Source organism: Elephantulus edwardii, unplaced genomic scaffold (assembly GCF_000299155.1).
Source record: "Elephantulus edwardii isolate Elephantulus edwardi_28Jun2011 unplaced genomic scaffold, EleEdw1.0 scaffold00232, whole genome shotgun sequence".
In the NCBI taxonomy this organism is placed as follows: domain Eukaryota; kingdom Metazoa; phylum Chordata; class Mammalia; order Macroscelidea; family Macroscelididae; genus Elephantulus; species Elephantulus edwardii.
The window spans coordinates 4,307,468-4,308,422 of NW_006399982.1; positions in this window are offsets into that span (position 1 = coordinate 4,307,468).

Below are 955 nucleotides of genomic sequence, written 5' to 3' on the forward strand. Positions count from 1 at the left end.
TAATTTCCATATTACAGTGTAGCTCAAGTCTGTTAAGAAAGAATGCCAGGTAGCCTATGGACACCTTACTGAATTTCCCGAGCCCATTTTCCTAGAATGATGGAAGAGGAGACTAAGAAACCCTGGTGCTGCAATGGCTAGATGCTTGACTGCTAACCAGAAGATTGGCAGTTCTGAACTTACCTACCTGCCTCTGTGAGAGTAAAATCTATTGATCTGCTCTCATAAAAATGATGGGCTACGAAACCTCTAAAACAATTTATTCTATCACACTGGGTTGCTAAGAATAAAAAAACCACTTGAAAGCACCTAACAACATCAATGAAAGGGGGCTAGTAGCTTCCTCTAATGTGAAACCAGAGAAGTAGATGGCTGGATATCACTACCCATCACGCTGGCCAGGTTAGAAGGTCCTGGTTAGAATGAGTGAAAAATGTTGAACAAAATTCACATTCAAAGGAAGGAAGAAGGAGGAAGGATAAGCTCTGTACTAAATATACCATGCACTGCCATGCCAAAAGAATGTCTTGAACAGACTGCCAGTCCATCTTGGAGAAAGTATAGCTGAATGCTTCTTCAGCTATAAGTGAGGGTGATGAGACTTTATCTCATGTATTTTGGACATTTTATTTGGAAAGACCAATCCCTGGAGAAGGACACCATGAATGGTAAATAAAATAAAGGGTCAGCAAAAAAGATGAACCTTCAATGAGGTTAATTAAGTGACTACACTTTTGTTACTTTTTTTTTTTCGTTGCACCGTGATACTTCTTTATTCTGGTAATGGTCTTTTTTTTTTTTAACTTTTTTTACTTTTGTTACTTTTAATAGCATTTGAGCCAGAGCCTATGGTGATGAACGCAGAAGTTCAAGCTGCTTTGAAGGAAATAGCAAAATATAAGGCCCCTGGAATAGATGGTATACCAATTGACATATTTCAGCTAACAGATGCTGC